Here is a 22,564-nt window from a genome sequence, read left to right as displayed (position 1 = left end):
TGTGTGTTGTGTTAATTGTGTTGTGTTATTGTGTTGTGTGTTATTTGTGTGTTGTGTGTTATTGTGTGCTATTGTGTGTTACTTGTGTTACTTGTGTGTTACTTGTGTTATTGTGTGTTACTTGTGTGTTACTTGTGTGTTATTGTGTATTACTGTTTGTTACTTGTGTGTTATTTGTGTGTTACTGTTAATTGTGTGTTACTGTGTGTTAGTATGTGTTGTATGTTACTGTGTGTCACTGCGTGTGTGTGTTACTGTGTGTTACTGTGTTACTGTGTGTTACTGTTAATTGTGTGTTGTGTGTTACTTGTGTTACTTTGTTACTTGCGTGTTACTGTGTGTTACTGTTTGTGTTAATGTGTTACTTGAGTGTTGTGTTACTGTGTGTTATTTGTGTTACTGTCAATTGTGTGTTACTGTGTGTTGTGTTAGTATGTGTCTGTTACTGTGTGTTACTGTGTTACTGTTACTGTGTGTTACTGTGTGTTTAACTGTTACTGTGCGTAGCTGTGTGTAACTGTGTGTTACTGTTTGTGTTACTGTGTGTTTACTGGCAACACTACCGAGAGGAATGTGTTACTGTATACTCGCCTACTTAATTAGTGTCGAGTGATAGCTCCTGATCCCGCCTCTTCACTGGTCGCTTCTAGGTCCACTCTATTCCTGCTGCATGAGCTTTATCATACCACTTCTTAAAGCTGTGTATGGATCCTGCTTCCACTACATCTCTCTCCAGATTGTTTCACTTCCTGACAACTGTATAATTGAAGAAGTACTTCGTAACATCCCTGTGAATCGTCTGAATTTTCAACTTGCAGTTGTGACTACTTGTTGCTGTGTCACATCTGCAACATTGTGTCCTTATCCACCCTATCCTAAGTATTTTATATGTTATGTCCACCCCCCCCTATCCCTCCTATCCACCAGTGTTGTCAGGTTGAGTTCCCTTAACCTCTCCTTGTAGGACAAAACCCTCAGCTCCGGGACTAGTCTTGTTGCAAGCCTTTGCCCTTTCTCTAACTTCTTGACGTGTTTGACCTGGTGTGGGTTCCATACTGGTGCTACACACTCTAGTATGGGTCTGACGTACACGGTGTACATTATGAGTATTCTCTGAAACGCTGGTTCATATTACTCATTAAGATCACATACTGTATTCTTAGGTTATGTTCCATACCAAAGTATTGTTTCTCTTTCTGCCTGTGAGCTGGATGGCGTCTTTCAGTCTGGGCGTTGCTGTGGCTTGTTACCACTAATTTGTTAGTCTTGATCATTTTTTCGGTTGTGTGTGTGTGTGTGTGTGTGTTAGTTCCTCTCTGGGCTAGTGTAAACACAGGTTCCTCCATATTACATGATAAGTTTACATCAGGCAAGAAAATATTTGGAGCCGGGTTTGTGTGGTGTTCGGAGGTGACAGGAGGGACTGGAGGATGTCATTCCTTCCTACCTAACACAAATATCCTCTCTACTATGACCTTCCCCTGTCATTCCTAACATCTCTTACCTCCCTCCCAGTCAACATACATCTCCTCCCCAACCTTACCCCCGCCAACTCGTCAATTTTCCACGACCACTCCCCGCTACCCGACCCGTCAGTCGCCCCCCACACCACCGCTCACCGCCAGGGCCGGCCTGCCCACCTCCAGGGCCGGCCTGCCCACTTCCAGGGCCGGCCTGCCCACCTCCAGGGCCGGCCTGCCCACCTCCAGGGCCGGCCTGCCCACCTCCAGGGCCGGCCTGCCCACCTCCAGGGCCGGCCTGCCCACCTCCAGGGCCGGCCTGCCCACCTCCAGGGCCGGCCTGCCCACCTCCAGGGCCGGCCTGCCCACCTCCAGGGCCGGCCTGCCCACCTCCAGGGCCGGCCTGCCCACCTCCAGGGCCGGCCTGCACACCTCCAGGGCCGGCCTGCCCACCTCCAGGGCCGGCCTGCCCACCGCCATGACCGGCCTGCCCACCCGTAAAACAGGCTGGTGGATCATATTTATAATTGAACCTGGCCTAATGCCCCGGCTCTTTTGCCCTGCTAATTAAAGTACCCAGCGGGCAGAGAGGCCGCCCTGCTGCCAGGATTTATATAAATGAGGAAGTAGATAAGATCTGGATGTTTGTGAGGAGGAAGTGACAGCCGAGGACGACACAGCACTGAGGACGACACAGCACTGAGGACGACACAGCACTGAGGACGACACAGCGCTGAGGACGACACAGCGCTGAGGACGACACAGCGCTGAGGACGACACAGCGCTGAGGACGACACAGCGCTGAGGACGACACAGCGCTGAGGACGACACAGCGCTGAGGACGACACAGCGCTGAGGACGACACAGCGCTGAGGACGACACAGCGCTGAGGACACAGCGCTGAGGACGACACAGCACTGAGGACGACACAGCACTGAGGACGACACAGCACTGAGGACGACACAGCACTGAGGACGACACAGCACTGAGGACGACACAGCACTGAGAACGACACAGCACTGAGGACGACACAGCACTGAGGACGACACAGCACCGAGGACGACACAGCACCGAGGACGACACAGCACCGAGGACGACACAGCACCGAGGACGACACAGCACCGAGGACGACACAGCACCGAGGACGACACAGCACCGAGGACGACACAGCACCGAGGACGACACAGCACCGAGGACGACACAGCACCGAGGACGACACAGCACCGAGGACGACACAGCACCGAGGACGACACAGCACCGAGGGCGACACAGCACCGAGGGCGACACAGCACCGAGGACGACACAGCACCGAGGACGACACAGCACCGAGGACGACACAGCACCGAGGACGACACAGCACCGAGGACGACACAGCACCGAGGGCGACACAGCACCGAGGGCGACACAGCACCGAGGACGACACAGCACCGAGGGCGACACAGCACCGAGGACGACACAGCACCGAGGGCGACACAGCACCGAGGGCGACACAGCACCGAGGGCGACACAGCACCGAGGGCGACACAGCACCGAGGGCGACACAGCACCGAGGGCGACACAGCACCGAGGACGACACAGCACCGAGGGCGACACAGCACCGAGGGCGACACAGCACCGAGGGCGACACAGCACCGAGGACGACACAGCACCGAGGACGACACAGCACCGAGGGCGACACAGCACCGAGGACGACACAGCACCGAGGACGACACAGCACCGAGGGCGACACAGCACTGAGGGCGACACAGCACCGAGGGCGACACAGCACCGAGGACGACACAGCACCGAGGGCGACACAGCACCGAGGGCGACACAGCACCGAGGGCGACACAGCACCGAGGGCGACACAGCACCGAGGACGACACAGCACCGAGGGCGACACAGCACCGAGGACGACACAGCACCGAGGACGACACAGCACCGAGGGCGACACAGCACCGAGGACGACACAGCACCGAGGGCGACACAGCACCGAGGACGACACAGCACCGAGGGCGACACAGCACCGAGGACGACACAGCACCGAGGACGACACAGCACCGAGGGCGACACAGCACTGAGGGCGACACAGCACCGAGGGCGACACAGCACCGAGGACGACACAGCACCGAGGGCGACACAGCACCGAGGGCGACACAGCACTGAGGGCGACACAGCACCGAGGGCGACACAGCACCGAGGACGACACAGCACCGAGGGCGACACAGCACCGAGGACGACACAGCACCGAGGACGACACAGCACCGAGGGCGACACAGCACCGAGGACGACACAGCACCGAGGGCGACACAGCACCGAGGACGACACAGCACCGAGGGCGACACAGCACCGAGGACGACACAGCACCGAGGACGACACAGCACCGAGGGCGACACAGCACTGAGGGCGACACAGCACCGAGGGCGACACAGCACCGAGGACGACACAGCACCGAGGGCGACACAGCACCGAGGGCGACACAGCACTGAGGGCGACACAGCACCGAGGGCGACACAGCACCGAGGGCGACACAGCACCGAGGACGACACAGCACCGAGGGCGACACAGCACCGAGGGCGACACAGCACCGAGGGCGACACAGCACCGAGGACGACACAGCACTGAGGACGACACAGCACCGAGGACGACACAGCACCGAGGACGACACAGCACCGAGGACGACACAGCACCGAGGACGACACAGCACTGAGGACGACACAGCACCGAGGGCGACACAGCACCGAGGGCGACACAGCACCGAGGACGACACAGCACCGAGGACGACACAGCACAAACACACCAGACCATATGAGCAGATTTATTAGGTAAATGATAATATAATTATAATATAATTAATAATGTAGATAATAAGAATAAAGATTATTATTATTATTATTATTAATTAGTTTACCTGTAATACAACAATATTAGGTACAAAACTTCGCCAACTAATCCTAATGCGACTTACTTAGAATTAGACATAGAATATTAAGCAAGTGTTCTTACGCAGTTAACCAGTTATATGTAAATTAGAAAAGCAACTAATGAAAGTTTTAAAAAAATGACTTAAATTATCGAGGTGACTGAATAATCTTCAGTTTTATGGAGAGACTGAACATACATGATTAAGTAATAACAATTTACACATTCTTAAAGTCGGTGCTGGATCTGCCAGGCTGTGGTTCGTACGTTGGACTACGTGCGGCCAGCAGTAACAGCCTCGTTGATCAGGCCCTCTTTTACCGGGAAGCCTGGTCATGGACCGGGCCGCGGGGGCGTTGATCCCCGGAATACCATACAATATAGAAATGGTTATGATTATAACCAGAAATTTTTAAGGGGTGGAGGGGTAAGCCAGCGAAAGGCCTCGGTCAGATGACCAAAAGCTCCAGCCTCGGGTCATATGACTAAGATCAGCGTCAGGAAACATTTGTCTTGGTTCTGACGAGCCTTAGGTAACTTAACACGTGTTTCAGATTCATCAGGACAACGCTACTGAACACCTGTTGCTGGGCTGGGGACTGATTACCTCATCTTCGGTCTTTATGTTCCTGTATTGTACTGATAAAACCACTAGTGGGCGAAACGTCAACGTAATAAAAATACCCAGTTGTTCCACATATGTCTAATACTACAACTTGTCGGTATTTTATACCATTAATGTTAGGATTGTATCATGATGCAACATTACAGAAAATGGAATCACGGAGTAATACTGGGGAAAAGACGCTTTTATAACATTTTTTGTGTGTGTTTAAGTGTTGACACGGTGAGAGGCAGAGCATCCCTGGACGCTGATTGGCGGATACCCACGCCCAAAGAGCCAATAGATACCGGCTACAAGGCGTGAATTACGCGTGTCGAATTGTTAAAACGCCGCCTTCCTGGTCTCTGAGACCCATGGTTATCATCCTTCCTGTCCCTGCCTGCTGTCCTGTCCCTGCCTGCTGTCCTGTCCCTGCCTGCTGTCCTGTCCCTGCCTGCTCTCCTGCCCCTGCCTGCTCTCCTGCCCCTGCCTGCTCTCCTTTCCATTGTATTACTGAAACAACTCAGAGAATGTGATAGGACAGTGGAGTGATGCTCTGCGCATTGATCCAACCCAGAAGGATCGTGCGAAGAATCATCCCAAACAGATGCTAATGAACCCAGGGAACCATCCCAAACTAGACAAGTTTCCCAGAGCCTCGAGACAGGTCTAAGGAAGCCTAGGGACAAGTCTTATGAAACCTATCTACCAACCTTCTTACATACCTACTTATTTCCTGTCTACCTACTTACCTCAAGAGTGTTCTGAGGATCAACGGCCCTACGGCCTGGTTCCAGACCAAGATTACCAGTGGCTGACCTGATCAACCAGACGGTTGATGCTAGCCGAACATAGCCCAACGTATGAACCACAGCCCGGCTGGTCAAGCACTGTCTCCAGGAACTTATGAAGATTTCCCTTGAAGACAGCCAGGGGTCGGTTGGTACTCGTTATGTCTGAAGTATGTTCAACAGTCTTGGTCCCTTCATACTTTGAGTTTTCCGTTAGTATCCTCATGGCGCCCTTGCTTCCCACTGGGGGTGTTTTGCACCGTCTACCAAGCCTCTAGTTACATGGGGAATTATTTGTGTGCAAATTTGGAACCATTCCTCTAGACCTTTCCAGGTGCAGATTATAGCGTATCTTTCTCGCCTACGTTCCAAAGAGTCCAGGTCGATGGACTTCAAGAGATCCTATTAACTGAGCTGCTTGACTGAAATAATGCGGGCAGTGAAAATTCTCTGCACTTTTTAAGGTCTACAGTTTCGCCTGCCTTGAAGTTCTCTTCACAGCAGTGCTTCATCCTCGAGAGAAGTGACTTGAAGAGTGTCATCACTGGCTTGTCATCGCGTGTTCTGAAGGTTCTAGTTATCTAGTCTAAAAATTTTCCTTACAGGTGTGATAAGTACACTGTTGTGATCCATGAAGGTGAGATTTTCCGACATAATCACTCCCAGGTCTCTCACATTAGTCTATTGAGCTATTCGGGCTTGTTTTATATCATGTTTCGTCACTCTTTCCATAACGGAGTAAGTGAAATTTGTCCACAATGAACATCACATTGTTGTTAGTGACCCACTGGAAGACTACGTTCATGTTATCTTGGAGGTTTACTGTGTCCTCACTGGTTGACGCTCTCATGCAGAGTCTAGTATCACCTGCAAAGGATGACAACGTCCTGTGAATTATGTCTCTGTCGGATGTGAGGATGAGAAAAAGTACGGGGACCAAGTACCGTTCCTTGGGGAACACAGCTTTCCACTATGACAGCTTCTGATTTCACTCTGTTCACTATTACACTTTGGGTTCTATTCGTTAGAAAATTAAATATACATCTGCCCATTTGCACGCATTGTGTGTGCTGTTACACCATGAACGTTCTTGTTAAAGATTTTTGCAAAGTCTGTGCGCACTACATCTGCATTCTGTTTGTCAGTGCCCCCAAGACCATGTCTAAAACATCAAGCATTTATGAGAGGAAGGAGTGACCTGCTCTAAACTCGCACCGCCATGGGTTGTGCATATGTTGAGAGTCCAGGTGATCAGCAATCTTGCTTCTTAAGACATTCCGAAAAAGACTGATAATGAGAAACGTCAGCATCTACTTTACTGTGGTTTTGGAAAAAACTGGGATGATTCCTATTTTCAGGTTACTCTTCCGCTGAATAGTCAAGGCACAAGACAGTGGTTTCTTGCAGGTCTTGATGAATATGGAGTTCCATGAGTCAGGGTCCGAGGCAGATTGCAGAGGCGTGCAGTCGATGGCTTTTACGAAGTCAAAAGGGGGAAGGGTTATGCTGGAGAAGTCGGCAGGGTTGCTGGTGTTACCTGTGGACATAAACGCGGCGTAAAGAGCTACTGTGTATGTCGATCTCCTGAGATCATCTTCGGCAGGAGGCCGGGCCAGGAACTGAAACTCAACTCCGGTAATCACTCACACACACACACCTGGGTGGTCGTAAGCTACGCACTAACACAACAGACTGGGGTCCTAATGAACGTCTTACCCCAACAGGGGGTCAGGGGTCACATGATGCAGCTGGGGTCTTAGGTTTCACTCCCCGCTGTTCCTCCTGACTGTCGCAGTCCTGCATCACGGTGTCCCCAGCACTCACAGGCACCAACAAACCAGTAAGCTACCTGGCCAAGCACAGGGTTTTTATTAAAACACCAGTTTTTATTAAGCTCTGAATTAATACGGCTGATTGTGCTCGCTTATTTGTAGCTGCAGAGGAGTCGATTCACAGCTCCTGGCTGTGTGTGTGTGTGTGTGTGTGTGTGTGTGTGTGTGTGTGTGTGTGTGTGTGTGTGTGTGTGTGTGTGTGTGTGTGTGTGATTTTCTCCCTGCACACCTACCTGGACTCTACTTGGGGGGGTCTTCCGGGGGCCAACATCCCCGCGGGCCAGTCCTTGACCAGGCCTCGCGGTGGGTCAGGGCCTAATCAACTAGGCTGTTACTGCTGGCAGCATGTAGCTCAGCGTACGAACCACAGCCCGGCTGATCCAGCACTGAATTTAGGTATCTGTACAACTCTCTCTTGAAGGCAACCAGGGGCCTATTGGTAATTCTCCTTATTCCTTGTGAGAGGCTGTTGAACAGTCTTGGGCCCCGGACACTTAGTGTTTTCTCTTAGTGTACCAACGGCGGGGCCCCTACTTTTCATTGGGGTATTTTGCATCGCCTGCCCAGTCTTTTACTTTCGTAAGGAATGATTTCTGTGTGCAGATTTGGGACCAGTACCTCTAGGATTTTCCAGATGAAAATTATGACGTATCTCTCTCCTCTGCGTTCCAGGGAGTACAGGTCAAGAGACTCCAGACTGTCAGCCCAGAGCAGGAGAAACGAATAGCGAGGTAACAAAGACGACAGCAATGCGACAGCAAGTGCTGATAGCTTATCTGGAGAATGCTGTGTCCAAGCTTATGTTCTCTCGAGAGAGCTGGTAGACAGTCTTCACGCTTCCAGCACTCTTGAAGGAGATGAGGGGGAGGGAAGAGGTTTTGGGAGTCTTTCTCACTCCTCCAGCAGGTGTTGGAGGGTGTCTTCCACTGCTCCAGCAGGTGTTGGAGGGTGTCTTCCACTGCTCCAGCAGGTGTTGGAGGGTGTCTTCCACTGCTCCAGCAGGTGTTGGAGGGTGTCTTCCACTGCTCCAGCAGGTGTTGGAGGGTGTCTTCCACTGCTCCAGCAGGTGTTGGAGGGTGTCTTCCACTGCTCCAGCAGGTGTTGGAGGGTGTCTTCCACTGCTCCAGCAGGTGTTGGAGGGTGTCTTCCACTGCTCCAGCAGGTGTTGGAGGGTGTCTTCCACTGCTCCAGCAGGTGTTGGAGGGTGTCTTCCACTGCTCCAGCAGGTGTTGGAGGGTGTCTTCCACTGCTCCAGCAGGTGTTGGAGGGTGTCTTCCACTGCTCCAGCAGGTGTTGGAGGGTGTCTTCCACTGCTCCAGCAGGTGTTGGAGGGTGTCTTCCACTGCTCCAGCAGGTGTTGGAGGGTGTCTTCCACTGCTCCAGCAGGTGTTGGAGGGTGTCTTCCACTGCTCCAGCAGGTGTTGGAGGGTGTCTTCCACTGCTCCAGCAGGTGTTGGAGGGTGTCTTCCACTGCTCCAGCAGGTGTTGGAGGGTGTCTTCCACTGCTCCAGCAGGTGTTGGAGGGTGTCTTCCACTGCTCCAGCAGGTGTTGGAGGGTGTCTTCCACTGCTCCAGCAGGTGTTGGAGGGTGTCTTCCACTGCTCCAGCAGGTGTTGGAGGGTGTCTTCCACTGCTCCAGCAGGTGTTGGAGGGTGTCTTCCACTGCTCCAGCAGGTGTTGGAGGGTGTCTTCCACTGCTCCAGCAGGTGTTGGAGGGTGTCTTCCACTGCTCCAGCAGGTGTTGGAGGGTGTCTTCCACTGCTCCAGCAGGTGTTGGAGGGTGTCTTCCACTGCTCCAGCAGGTGTTGGAGGGTGTCTTCCACTGCTCCAGCAGGTGTTGGAGGGTGTCTTCCACTGCTCCAGCAGGTGTTGGAGGGTGTCTTCCACTGCTCCAGCAGGTGTTGGAGGGTGTCTTCCACTGCTCCAGCAGGTGTTGGAGGGTGTCTTCCACTGCTCCAGCAGGTGTTGGAGGGTGTCTTCCACTGCTCCAGCAGGTGTTGGAGGGTGTCTTCCACTGCTCCAGCAGGTGTTGGAGGGTGTCTTCCACTGCTCCAGCAGGTGTTGGAGGGTGTCTTCCACTGCTCCAGCAGGTGTTGGAGGGTGTCTTCCACTGCTCCAGCAGGTGTTGGAGGGTGTCTTCCACTGCTCCAGCAGGTGTTGGAGGGTGTCTTCCACTGCTCCAGCAGGTGTTGGAGGGTGTCTTCCACTGCTCCAGCAGGTGTTGGAGGGTGTCTTCCACTGCTCCAGCAGGTGTTGGAGGGTGTCTTCCACTGCTCCAGCAGGTGTTGGAGGGTGTCTTCCACTGCTCCAGCAGGTGTTGGAGGGTGTCTTCCACTGCTCCAGCAGGTGTTGGAGGGTGTCTTCCACTGCTCCAGCAGGTGTTGGAGGGTGTCTTCCACTGCTCCAGCAGGTGTTGGAGGGTGTCTTCCACTGCTCCAGCAGGTGTTGGAGGGTGTCTTCCACTGCTCCAGCAGGTGTTGGAGGGTGTCTTCCACTGCTCCAGCAGGTGTTGGAGGGTGTCTTCCACTGCTCCAGCAGGTGTTGGAGGGTGTCTTCCACTCCTAATGTGACCTAATATACTTCATTATAACCTAGCATATCCCAGTATAACCTAGCATATCACTACGATATTATCCAGTATCGACAGGATGAGGAATTGGACTCGCAAGTCATGAAAATTAAGGTTCCTAACATCATCTGCCCGGCTGAGGGACTGATTATCCCGACTTCCTTTGTCTTCTCACATCATCTCAGCATCGAACCAATACAGCCTCTGGATGGCGAAACAACTTTAAATAAAGACACCCAGGTGTCTCACATGTCTGATTGTTAAACAGCGTAAGTGAAGACAATGTCTTAGAAAACAAAACAGAAGACAGTAATGCTGCTAGGAGCTAAGACAGTGCTGGTGCTAGGAGCTAAGACAGTGCTGGTGCTAGGAGCTAAGACAGTGCTGGTGCTAGGACCTAAGACAGTGCTGGTGCTAGGAGCTAAGACAGTGCTGGTACTAGGAGATAAGACAGTGCTGGTACTAGGAGATAAGACAGTGCTGGTGCTAGGAGATAAGACAGTGCTGGTACTAGGAGCTAAGACAGTGCTGGTACTAGGAGATAAGACAGTGCTGCTGCTAGGAGATAAAACAGAAGCCAGTGCTGATGCTAGGAGACAAAAGACAGTGCTGGTTCTAGGAGAGAGATAGACACACACTGCCTCTATATAAACTTCAGCTTCTGCTGGTCAATGTCCACATGACCACCGGTGCAGCGGCCGGAGGTCAATAACACTATATTACCCACATTCCACTCGTGGTAATTCGAAAACAATGTCCACCTGCCTCTCAATCATCCACTTACGACTCGTGGAAAGTTAACGATATGAAGCCTCTGTTAAGTGGAGAGTCTGCAAGACTATACTGTTTGTTGTGAGTTCGTTTGTTCCACCACCCATCCAGGTTTAGGGCTTGTTTTGAAAAATAATAATAGTAACGATAATAATGACAAAAAAGACAATGATAATGACGATAATGGTGATGACAATAATAAATTACTACTAATAATACATACACACATAATAGTCTCTACGAAAGCTAGCTTTAATTTTGGCCTCTAATTGATAAACAATAAAGAGTCTAATACCCTGGATGCACTTAGAGAATCGTCAGTAAAATAAGAGGAACATTAATAATGAACCAGTAATAAAGATCTATTGATTTCAGTCAGGTCAACAGGACGAGGACGAGGACGTGGACGAGGACGAGGAGGCAGAAAGGGATGACGAGGAGGAGGAGGATGGGAATGAGGTTTCCAGGAATACCCGGCCGCTGAGACTGTAAGATCAGTCTTCCATTTTTAGTTCAATTATTTTCTCCACTAACACAACACCTGACTTTACTTGTTGTGAAGAATAAGTCTGAACCATGAGACCATAACGTTATGAATATTGTTGATTGTTGTATGTGCTGGTGTGTGGTAGTGGAACACTGCTAGTGTCTCTCCAGTGGTGATGTGTGGTAGTGGAACACTGCTAGTGTCTCTCCAGTGGTGGTGTGTGGTAGTGGAACACTGCTAGTGGGTCTCCAGTGGTGATGTGTGGTAGTGGAACACTGCTAGTGTGTCTCCAGTGGTGGTGTGTGGTAGTGGAACACTGCTAGTGTGTCTCCAGTGGTGATGTGTGGTAGTGGAACACTGCTAGTGTGTCTCCAGTGGTGGTGTGTGGTAGTGGAACACTGCTAGTGTCTCTCCAGTGGTGGTGTGTGGTAGTGGAACACTGCTAGTGGGTCTCCAGTGGTGGTGTGTGGTAGTGGAACACTGCTAGTGTGTCTACAGTGGTGGTGTGTGGTAGTGGAACACTGCTAGTGGGTCTCCAGTGGTAGTGTGTGGTAGTGAAACACTGCTAATGGGTCTCCAGTGGTAGTGTGTGATAGTGGAACACTGCTAGTGGGTCTCCAGTGGTAGTGTGTGGTAGTGAAACACTGCTAGTGGGTCTCCAGTGGTAGTGTGTGGTAGTGGAACACTGCTAGTGGGTCTCCAGTGGTAGTGTGTGGTAGTGGAACACTGCTAATGGGTCTCCAGTGGTGATGTGTGGTAGTGGAACACTGCTAGTGGGTCTCCAGTGGTAGTGTGTGGTAGTGGAACACTGCTAGTGGGTCTCCAGTGGTAGTGTGTGGTAGTGAAACACTGCTAGTGGGTCTCCAGTGGTAGTGTGTGGTAGTGGAACACTGCTAGTGGGTCTCCAGTGGTGATGTGTGGTAGTGGAACACTGCTAGTGGGTCTCCAGTGGTAGTGTGTGGTAGTGGAACACTGCTAGTGGGTCTCCAGTGGTGTGTGGTAGTGAAACACTGCTAGTGGGTCTCCAGTGGTAGTGTGTGGTAGTGAAACACTGCTAGTGGGTCTCCAGTGGTAGTGTGTGGTAGTGAAACACTGCTAGTGGGTCTCCAGTGGTAGTGTGTGGTAGTGGAACACTGCTAGTGGGTCTCCAGTGGTAGTGTGTGGTAGTGGAACACTGCTAGTGGGTCTCCAGTGGTGATGTGTGGTAGTGGAACACTGCTAGTGGGTCTCCAGTGGTAGTGTGTGGTAGTGGAACACTTCTAGTGGGTCTCCAGTGGTGATGTGTGGTAGTGGAACACTGCTAGTGTCTCCAGTGGTGATGTGTGGTAGTGGAACACTGCTAGTGGGTCTCCAGTGGTAGTGTGTGATAGTGGAACACTTCTAGTGGGTCTCCAGTGGTAGTGTGTGGTAGTGGAACACTGCTAGTGTTTCTCCAGTGGTAGTGTGTGGTAGTGGAACACTGCTAGTGTGTCTCCAGTGGTGATGTGTGGTAGTGGAACACTGCTAGTGTGTCTCCAGTGGTGATGTGTGGTAGTGGAACACTGCTAGTGTGTCTCCAGTGGTGGTGTGTGGTAGTGGAACACTGCTAGTGTGTCTCCAGTGGTGGTGTGTGGTAGTGGAACACTGCTAGTGTGTCTCCAGTGGTGATGTGTGGTAGTGGAACACTGCTAGTGTGTCTCCAGTGGTGATGTGTGGTAGTGGAACACTGCTAGTGTTTCTCCAGTGGTGGTGTGTAGTAGTGGAACACTGCTAGTGTGTCTCCAGTGGTGATGTGTGGTAGTGGAACACTGCTAGTGTTTCTCCAGTGGTGGTGTGTGGTAGTGGAACACTGCTAGTGTTTCTCCAGTGGTGGTGTGTGGTAATGGAACACTGCTAGTGGGTCTCCAGTGGTGATGTGTGGTAGTGGAACACTGCTCGTGTGTCTCCAGTGGTGGTGTGTGGTAGTGGAACACTGCTAGTGGGTCTCCAGTGGTGGTGTGTGGTAGTGGAACACTGCTAGTGGGTCTCCAGTGGTGGTGTGTGGTAGTGGAACACTGCTAGTGGGTCTCCAGTGGTGTGTGGTAGTGGAACACTGCTAGTGGGTCTCCAGTGGTGGTGTGTGGTAGGGGAACACTTCTAGTGGATCTCCAGTGGTGGTGTGTGGTAGTGGAACACTGCTAGTGGGACTCCAGTGATAGTGTGTGGTAGTGGAACACTGCTAGTGGGTCTCCAGTGGTAGTGTGTGGTAGTGGAACACTGCTAGTGGTCTCCAGTGGTGGTGTGTGGTAGTGGAACACTGCTAGTGGGTCTCCAGTGGTAGGGTGTGGTAGTGGAACACTGCTAGTGGGTCTCCAGTGGTGGTGTGTGGTAGTGGAACACTACTAGTGGGTCTCCAGTGGTAGTGTGTGGTAGTGAAACACTGCTAGTGGGTCTCCAGTGGTAGTGTGTGGTAGTGGAACACTGCTAGTGGGTCTACAGTGGTGGTGTGTGGTAGTGGAACACTGCTAGTGGGTCTCCAGTGGTAGTGTGTGGTAGTGGAACACTGCAAGTGGGTCTCCAGTGGTAGTGTGTGGTAGTGGAACACTGCTAGTGGGTCTCCAGTGGTGATGTGTGGTAGTGGAACACTGCTAGTGGGTCTCCAGTGGTGGTGTGTGGTAGTGGAACACTGCTAGTGGGTCTCCAGTGGTGGTGTGTGGTAGTGGAACACTGCTAGTGGGTCTCCAGTGGTGGTGTGTGGTAGTGGAACACTGCTAGTGGGTCTCCAGTGGTGGTGTGTGGTAGTGGAACACTGCTAGTGGGTCTCCAGTGGTGATGTGTGGTAGTGGAACACTGCTAGTGGGTCTCCAGTGGTGTGTGGTAGTGGAACACTGCTAGTGGGTCTCCAGTGGTGATGTGTGGTAGTGGAACACTGCTAGTGGGTCTCCAGTGGTGATGTGTTGTAGTGGAACACTGCTAGTGGGTCTCCAGTGGTGATGTGTGGTAGTGGAACACTGCTAGTGGGTCTCCAGTGGTAGTGTGTGGTAGTGGAACACTGCTAGTGGGTCTCCAGTGGTGTGTGGTAGTGAAACACTGCTAGTGGGTCTCCAGTGGTAGTGTGTGGTAGTGAAACACTGCTAGTGGGTCTCCAGTGGTAGTGTGTGGTAGTGAAACACTGCTAGTGGGTCTCCAGTGGTAGTGTGTGGTAGTGGAACACTGCTAGTGGGTCTCCAGTGGTAGTGTGTGGTAGTGGAACACTGCTAGTGGGTCTCCAGTGGTGATGTGTGGTAGTGGAACACTGCTAGTGGGTCTCCAGTGGTAGTGTGTGGTAGTGGAACACTTCTAGTGGGTCTCCAGTGGTGATGTGTGGTAGTGGAACACTGCTAGTGTGTCTCCAGTGGTGATGTGTGGTAGTGGAACACTGCTAGTGGGTCTCCAGTGGTAGTGTGTGGTAGTGGAACACTTCTAGTGGGTCTCCAGTGGTAGTGTGTGGTAGTGGAACACTGCTAGTGTTTCTCCAGTGGTAGTGTGTGGTAGTGGAACACTGCTAGTGTGTCTCCAGTGGTGATGTGTGGTAGTGGAACACTGCTAGTGTGTCTCCAGTGGTGATGTGTGGTAGTGGAACACTGCTAGTGTGTCTCCAGTGGTGGTGTGTGGTAGTGGAACACTGCTAGTGTGTCTCCAGTGGTGATGTGTGGTAGTGGAACACTGCTAGTGTGTCTCCAGTGGTGATGTGTGGTAGTGGAACACTGCTAGTGTTTCTCCAGTGGTGGTGTGTGGTAGTGGAACACTGCTAGTGTGTCTCCAGTGGTGATGTGTGGTAGTGGAACACTGCTAGTGTTTCTCCAGTGGTGGTGTGTGGTAGTGGAACACTGCTAGTGTTTCTCCAGTGGTGGTGTGTGGTAATGGAACACTGCTAGTGGGTCTCCAGTGGTGATGTGTGGTAGTGGAACACTGCTCGTGTGTCTCCAGTGGTGGTGTGTGGTAGTGGAACACTGCTAGTGGGTCTCCAGTGGTGGTGTGTGGTAGTGGAACACTGCTAGTGGGTCTCCAGTGGTGGTGTGTGGTAGTGGAACACTGCTAGTGGGTCTCCAGTGGTGTGTGGTAGTGGAACACTGCTAGTGGGTCTCCAGTGGTGGTGTGTGGTAGGGGAACACTTCTAGTGGATCTCCAGTGGTGGTGTGTGGTAGTGGAACACTGCTAGTGGGACTCCAGTGATAGTGTGTGGTAGTGGAACACTGCTAGTGGGTCTCCAGTGGTAGTGTGTGGTAGTGGAACACTGCTAGTGGTCTCCAGTGGTGGTGTGTGGTAGTGAAACACTGCTAGTGGGTCTCCAGTGGTAGTGTGTGGTAGTGGAACACTGCTAGTGGGTCTCCAGTGGTGGTGTGTGGTAGTGGAACACTACTAGTGGGTCTCCAGTGGTAGTGTGTGGTAGTGAAACACTGCTAGTGGGTCTCCAGTGGTAGTGTGTGGTAGTGAAACACTGCTAGTGGGTCTCCAGTGGTGATGTGTGGTAGTGGAACACTGCTAGTGGGTCTCCAGTGGTGATGTGTGGTAGTGGAACACTGCTAGTGGGTCTCCAGTGGTAGTGTGTGGTAGTGGAACACTGCTAGTGGGTCTCCAGTGGTGTGGTAGTGGAACACTGCTAGTGGGTCTCCAGTGGTGATGTGTGGTAGTGGAACACTGCTAGTAGGTCTCCAGTGGTGTGTGGTAGTGGAACACTGCTAGTGGGTCTCCAGTGGTGGTGTGTGGTAGTGGAACACTGCTAGTGGGTCTCCAGTGGTGGTGTGTGGTAGTGGAACACTGCTAGTGGGTCTCCAGTGGTGATGTGTGGTAGTGGAACACTGCTAGTAGGTCTCCAGTGGTGTGTGGTAGTGGAACACTGCTAGTGGGTCTCCAGTGGTGGTGTGTGGTAGTGGAACACTGCTAGTGGGTCTCCAGTGGTGGTGTGTGGTAGTGGAACACTGCTAGTGGGTCTCCAGTGGTGGTGTGTGGTAGTGGAACACTGCTAGTGGGTCTCCAGTGGTGGTGTGTGGTAGTGGAACACTGCTAGTGGGTCTCCAGTGGTGCTGTGTGGTAGTGGAACACTGCTAGTGGGTCTCCAGTGGTGATGTGTGGTAGTGGAACACTGCTAGTAGGTCTCCAGTGGTGTGTGGTAGTGGAACACTGCTAGTGGGTCTCCAGTGGTGTGTGGTAGTGGAACACTGCTAGTGGGTCTCCAGTGGTGATGTGTGGTAGTGGAACACTGCTAGTGGGTCTCCAGTGGTGATGTGTGGTAGTGGAACACTGCTAGTGGGTCTCCAGTGGTGATGTGTGGTAGTGGAACACTGCTAGTGGGTCTCCAGTGGTGGTGTGTGGTAGTGGAACACTGCTAGTGGGTCTCCAGTGGTGGTGTGTGGTAGTGGAACACTGCTAGTGGGTCTCCAGTGGTGGTGTGTGGTAGTGGAACACTGCTAGTGGGTCTCCAGTGGTGGTGTGTGGTAGTGGAACACTGCTAGTGGGTCTCCAGTGGTGCTGTGTGGTAGTGGAACACTGCTAGTGGGTCTCCAGTGGTGATGTGTGGTAGTGGAACACTGCTAGTAGGTCTCCAGTGGTGTGTGGTAGTGGAACACTGCTAGTGGGTCTCCAGTGGTGTGTGGTAGTGGAACACTGCTAGTGGGTCTCCAGTGGTGATGTGTGGTAGTGGAACACTGCTAGTGGGTCTCCAGTGGTGTGTGGTAGTGAAACACTGCTAGTGGGTCTCCAGTGGTGGTGTGTGGTAGTGGAACACTGCTAGTGGGTCTCCAGTGGTGATGTGTGGTAGTGGAACACTGCTAGTAGGTCTCCAGTGGTGTGTGGTAGTGGAACACTGCTAGTGGGTCTCCAGTGGTGGTGTGTGGTAGTGGAACACTGCTAGTGGGTCTCCAGTGGTGGTGTGTGGTAGTGGAACACTGCTAGTGGGTCTCCAGTGGTAGTGTGTGGTAGTGGAACACTTCTAGTGGGTCTCCAGTGGTGATGTGTGGTAGTGGAACACTGCTAGTGTGTCTCCAGTGGTGATGTGTGGTAGTGGAACACTGCTAGTGGGTCTCCAGTGGTAGTGTGTGGTAGTGGAACACTTCTAGTGGGTCTCCAGTGGTAGTGTGTGGTAGTGGAACACTGCTAGTGTTTCTCCAGTGGTAGTGTGTGGTAGTGGAACACTGCTAGTGTGTCTCCAGTGGTGATGTGTGGTAGTGGAACACTGCTAGTGTGTCTCCAGTGGTGATGTGTGGTAGTGGAACACTGCTAGTGTGTCTCCAGTGGTGATGTGTGGTAGTGGAACACTGCTAGTGTTTCTCCAGTGGTGGTGTGTGGTAGTGGAACACTGCTAGTGTGTCTCCAGTGGTGATGTGTGGTAGTGGAACACTGCTAGTGTTTCTCCAGTGGTGGTGTGTGGTAATGGAACACTGCTAGTGGGTCTCCAGTGGTGATGTGTGGTAGTGGAACACTGCTCGTGTGTCTCCAGTGGTGGTGTGTGGTAGTGGAACACTTCTAGTGGGTCTCCAGTGGTGATGTGTGGTAGTGGAACACTGCTAGTGTGTCTCCAGTGGTGATGTGTGGTAGTGGAACACTGCTAGTGGGTCTCCAGTGGTAGTGTGTGGTAGTGGAACACTTCTAGTGGGTCTCCAGTGGTAGTGTGTGGTAGTGGAACACTGCTAGTGTTTCTCCAGTGGTAGTGTGTGGTAGTGGAACACTGCTAGTGTGTCTCCAGTGGTGATGTGTGGTAGTGGAACACTGCTAGTGTGTCTCCAGTGGTGATGTGTGGTAGTGGAACACTGCTAGTGTGTCTCCAGTGGTGGTGTGTGGTAGTGGAACACTGCTAGTGTGTCTCCAGTGGTGGTGTGTGGTAGTGGAACACTGCTAGTGTGTCTCCAGTGGTGATGTGTGGTAGTGGAACACTGCTAGTGTTTCTCCAGTGGTGGTGTGTGGTAATGGAACACTGCTAGTGGGTCTCCAGTGGTGATGTGTGGTAGTGGAACACTGCTCGTGTGTCTCCAGTGGTGGTGTGTGGTAGTGGAACACTGCTAGTGGGTCTCCAGTGGTGGTGTGTGGTAGTGGAACACTGCTAGTGGGTCTCCAGTGGTGGTGTGGTAGTGGAACACTGCTAGTGGGTCTCCAGTGGTGTGTGGTAGTGGAACACTGCTAGTGGGTCTCCAGTGGTGGTGTGTGGTAGGGGAACACTTCTAGTGGATCTCCAGTGGTGGTGTGTGGTAGTGGAACACTGCTAGTGGGACTCCAGTGATAGTGTGTGGTAGTGGAACACTGCTAGTGGGTCTCCAGTGGTAGTGTGTGGTAGTGGAACACTGCTAGTGGGTCTCCATTGGTAGTGTGTGGTAGTGGAACACTGCTAGTGGGTCTCCAGTGGTGGTGTGTGGTAGTGGAACACTACTAGTGGGTCTCCAGTGGTAGTGTGTGGTAGTGAAACACTGCTAGTGGGTCTCCAGTGGTAGTGTGTGGTAGTGGAACACTGCTAGTGGGTCTCCAGTGGTGGTGTGTGGTAATGGAACACTGCTAGTGGGTCTCCAGTGGTGGTGTGTGGTAGTGGAACACTGCTAGTGGGTCTCCAGTGGTGTGTGGTAGTGGAACACTGCTAGTGGGTCTCCAGTGGTGTGTGGTAGTGGAACACCGCTAGTGGGTCTCCAGTGGTGATGTGTGGAACACTGCTAGTGGGTCTCCAGTGGTGATGTGTGGTAGTGGAACACTGATATTAGGTCTCCAGTGGTGGTGTGTGGTAGTGGAACACTTCAGTGGGTCTAAAGTGGTGATGTGTGTAGTGGAACACTTCAGTGGGTCTCCAGTGGTGATGTGGGTAGTGGAACACTTCAGTGAAGCACTGCTAGTGGGTCTCCAGTCGTAGTGTGTGGTAGTGGAACACTGCTAGTGTGTCTCCAGTGGTGGTGGTGTGTGGTAGTGGAACACTGCTAGTGGGTCTCCAGTGGTGGTGTGTGGTAGTGGAACACTGCTAGTGTGTCTCCAGTGGTGGTTTGTGGTAGTGGAACACTGCTAGTGGGTCTCCAGTGGTGTGTGGTAGTGGAACACTGCTAGTGGGTCTCCAGTGGTGGTGTGTGGTAGTGGAACACTTCTAGTGGGTCTACAGTGGTGGTGTGTGGTAGTGGAACACTGCTAGTGTGTATCCAGTGGTGGTGGTGTGTGGTAGTGGAACACTGCTAGTGTGTCTCCAGTGGTGGTGTGTGGTAGTGGAACACTGCTAGTGGGTCTCCAGTGGTAGTGTGTGGTAGTGAAACACTGCTAGTGGGTCTCCAGTGGTAGTGTGTGGTAGTGGAACACTGCTAGTGGGTCTCCAGTGGTAGTGTGTGGTAGTGGAACACTGCTAGTGGGTCTCCAGTGGTGGTGTGTGGTAGGGGAACACTTCTAGTGGATCTCCAGTGGTGGTGTGTGGTAGTGGAACACTGCTAGTGGGACTCCAGTGATAGTGTGTGGTAGTGGAACACTGCTAGTGGGTCTCCAGTGGTAGTGTGTGGTAGTGGAACACTGCTAGTGGTCTCCAGTGGTGGTGTGTGGTAGTGGAACACTGCTAGTAGGTCTCCAGTGGTAGTGTGTGGTAGTGGAACACTGCTAGTGGGTCTCCAGTGGTGGTGTGTGGTAGTGGAACACTACTAGTGGGTCTCCAGTGGTAGTGTGTGGTAGTGAAACACTGCTAGTGGGTCTCCAGTGGTAGTGTGTGGTAGTGGAACACTGCTAGTGGGTCTCCAGTGGTGGTGTGTGGTAGTGGAACACTGCTAGTGGGTCTCCAGTGGTGGTGTGTGGTAGTGGAACACTGCTAGTGGGTCTCCAGTGGTAGTGTGTGGTAGTGGAACACTGCAAGTGGGTCTCCAGTGGTGGTGTGTGGTAGTGGAACACTGCTAGTGGGTCTCCAGTGGTAGTGTGTGGTAGTGGAACACTGCTAGTGGGTCTCCAGTGGTGGTGTGTGGTAGTGGAACACTGCTAGTGGGTCTCCAGTGGTAGTGTGTGGTAGTGAAACACTACTAGTGGGTGTCCAGTGGTAGTGTGTGGTAGTGGAACACTGCTAGTGGGTCTCCAGTGGTGGTGTGTGGTAGTGGAACACTGCTAGTGAGTCTCCAGTGGTGGTGTGTGGTAGTGGAACACTGCTAATGGGTCTCCAGTGGTAGTGTGTGGTAGTGGAACACTGCTAGTGGGTCTCCAGTGGTAGTGTGTGGTAGTGGAACACTGCTAGTGGGTCTCCAGTGGTGGTGTGTGGTAGTGGAACACTGCTAGTGGGTCTCCAGTGGTGGTGTGTGGTAGTGGAACACTGCTAGTGGGTCTCCAGTGGTGGTGTGTGGTAGTGGAACACTGCTAGTGGGTCTCCAGTGGTGGTGTGTGGTAGTGGAACACTGCTAGTGGGTCTCCAGTGGTGATGTGTGGTAGTGGAACACTGCTAGTAGGTCTCCAGTGGTGTGTGGTAGTGGAACACTGCTAGTGGGTCTCCAGTGGTGATGTGTGGTAGTGGAACACTGCTAGTGGGTCTCCAGTGGTGATGTGTGGTAGTGGAACACTGCTAGTGGGTCTCCAGTGGTGATGTGTGGTAGTGGAACACTGCTAGTGGGTCTCCAGTGGTAGTGTGTGGTAGTGGAACACTGCTAGTGGGTCTCCAGTGGTGTGTGGTAGTGAAACACTGCTAGTGGGTCTCCAGTGGTAGTGTGTGGTAGTGAAACACTGCTAGTGGGTCTCCAGTGGTAGTGTGTGGTAGTGGAACACTGCTAGTGGGTCTCCAGTGGTAGTGTGTGGTAGTGGAACACTGCTAGTGGGTCTCCAGTGGTGATGTGTGGTAGTGGAACACTGCTAGTGGGTCTCCAGTGGTAGTGTGTGGTAGTGGAACACTTCTAGTGGGTCTCCAGTGGTGATGTGTGGTAGTGGAACTCTGCTAGTGTGTCTCCAGTGGTGATGTGTGGTAGTGGAACACTGCTAGTGGGTCTCCAGTGGTAGTGTGTGGTAGTGGAACACTTCTAGTGGGTCTCCAGTGGTAGTGTGTGGTAGTGGAACACTGCTAGTGTTTCTCCAGTGGTAGTGTGTGGTAGTGGAACACTGCTAGTGTGTCTCCAGTGGTGATGTGTGGTAGTGGAACACTGCTAGTGTGTCTCCAGTGGTGATGTGTGGTAGTGGAACACTGCTAGTGTGTCTCCAGTGGTGGTGTGTGGTAGTGGAACACTGCTAGTGTGTCTCCAGTGGTGGTGTGTGGTAGTGGAACACTGCTAGTGTGTCTCCAGTGGTGATGTGTGGTAGTGGAACACTGCTAGTGTGTCTCCAGTGGTGATGTGTGGTAGTGGAACACTGCTAGTGTTTCTCCAGTGGTGGTGTGTGGTAGTGGAACACTGCTAGTGTGTCTCCAGTGGTGATGTGTGGTAGTGGAACACTGCTAGTGTTTCTCCAGTGGTGGTGTGTGGTAGTGGAACACTGCTAGTGTTTCTCCAGTGGTGGTGTGTGGTAATGGAACACTGCTAGTGTGTCTCCAGTGGTGATGTGTGGTAGTGGAACACTGCTCGTGTGTCTACAGTGGTGGTGTGTGGTAGTGGAACACTGCTAGTGGGTCTCCAGTGGTGGTGTGTGGTAGTGGAACACTGCTAGTGGGTCTCCAGTGGTGGTGTGTGGTAGTGGAACACTGCTAGTGGGTCTCCAGTGGTGTGTGGTAGTGGAACACTGCTAGTGGGTCTCCAGTGGTGGTGTGTGGTAGTGGAACACTGCTAGTGTGTCTCCAGTGGTGGTGGTTTGTGGTAGTGGAACACTGCTAGTGGGTCTCCAGTGGTGTGTGGTAGTGGAACACTGCTAGTGGGTCTCCAGTGGTGGTGTGTGGTAGTGGAACACTTCTAGTGGGTCTACAGTGGTGGTGTGTGGTAGTGGAACACTGCTAGTGTGTCTCCAGTGGTGGTGGTGTGTGGTAGTGGAACACTGCTAGTGGGTCTCCAGTGGTGGTGTGTGGTAGTGGAACACTGCTAGTGTGTATCCAGTGGTGGTGGTGTGTGGTAGTGGAACACTGCTAGTGTGTCTCCAGTGGTGGTGTGTGGTAGTGGAACACTGCTAGTGGGTCTCCAGTGGTAGTGTGTGGTAGTGAAACACTGCTAGTGGGTCTCCAGTGGTAGTGTGTGGTAGTGGAACACTGCTAGTGGGTCTCCAGTGGTAGTGTGTGGTAGTGAAACACTGCTAGTGGGTCTCCAGTGGTAGT

At 52.4% G+C, this 22,564-nt stretch overlaps 1 long non-coding RNA gene across 1 annotated transcript in view; it reads left to right on the top strand.

Annotated features, from left to right (window-relative positions):
* The window catches only part of LOC138853812 (uncharacterized), a 110,650-nt gene that overhangs the window by 77,127 nt on the left and 10,959 nt on the right, over positions 1–22,564 (top strand). Inside the window, exon 2 of the long non-coding RNA XR_011392976.1 lies at positions 11,304–11,416. This is a non-coding gene — a long non-coding RNA (uncharacterized lncRNA). The remainder of the gene's footprint in view (positions 1–11,303; positions 11,417–22,564) is intronic.

The sequence above is a fragment of the Cherax quadricarinatus genome, chromosome 41, assembly GCF_038502225.1.
Source record: "Cherax quadricarinatus isolate ZL_2023a chromosome 41, ASM3850222v1, whole genome shotgun sequence".
In the NCBI taxonomy this organism is placed as follows: domain Eukaryota; kingdom Metazoa; phylum Arthropoda; class Malacostraca; order Decapoda; family Parastacidae; genus Cherax; species Cherax quadricarinatus.
Note: the sequence above shows the minus strand (reverse complement) of the source record. Positions and strands in the feature narration are given on the sequence as shown.